The sequence below is a fragment of the Bison bison genome, unplaced genomic scaffold (assembly GCF_000754665.1).
Source record: "Bison bison bison isolate TAMUID 2011002044 unplaced genomic scaffold, Bison_UMD1.0 scf7180017864495, whole genome shotgun sequence".
Classification (NCBI taxonomy): Eukaryota; Metazoa; Chordata; class Mammalia; order Artiodactyla; family Bovidae; genus Bison; species Bison bison.
In genome coordinates this window covers 13,933,393-13,933,969 of record NW_011495054.1, presented here as the reverse complement: position 1 = coordinate 13,933,969, position 577 = coordinate 13,933,393, and positions in this window count along the sequence as shown.

The following is a 577-nucleotide window of genomic DNA, read 5'->3' as shown; positions in this document are numbered from 1 at the left end:
AGGTCTGGGCACTGACCCCACGACAGAGCAGCAGGAACTGAGAGGCAAGCCTGTGGCTCTGAGCTGAGACCTGCCATGTCCCCTGGGGGCCCAGGTGCAGGATGTCACCCTCCAGTGAGGACCCTGCTGCCCACGTGGTCAAGAGCCAAGGAGGAAGGTGCCAGCCTGCCTGGCCAGGACCCTGGGTTCTCAGGACCAGACCCACAGCGCCCCGTGCTGGACTCAGACCTCCTCCTCCCCTACTTCACACCACAGCCTCCTGGAAGGGCTTTCTCTCACTTGCAGCTGGGTCTCCCTGATGTCACCGCCCAGGGCAATAGAAGGAGTCGCCTTCCTCTAGTTTGGGCCTGGTCATTGATTTTTCCAGGTACCTAATGAGAGATCCAACCAGTCCATCCTAAAGGAGACCAGTCCTGGGTGTTCACTGAAAGGACTGATGCTGAAGCTGAAACTCCAATACTTTGGCCACCTCATGTGAAGAGTTGACTCATTGGAAAAGACCCTGATGCTGGGAAGGACTGGGGAGAAGGAGAAGGGGACGACAGAGGGTGAGATGGCTGGATGGCATCACCGACTA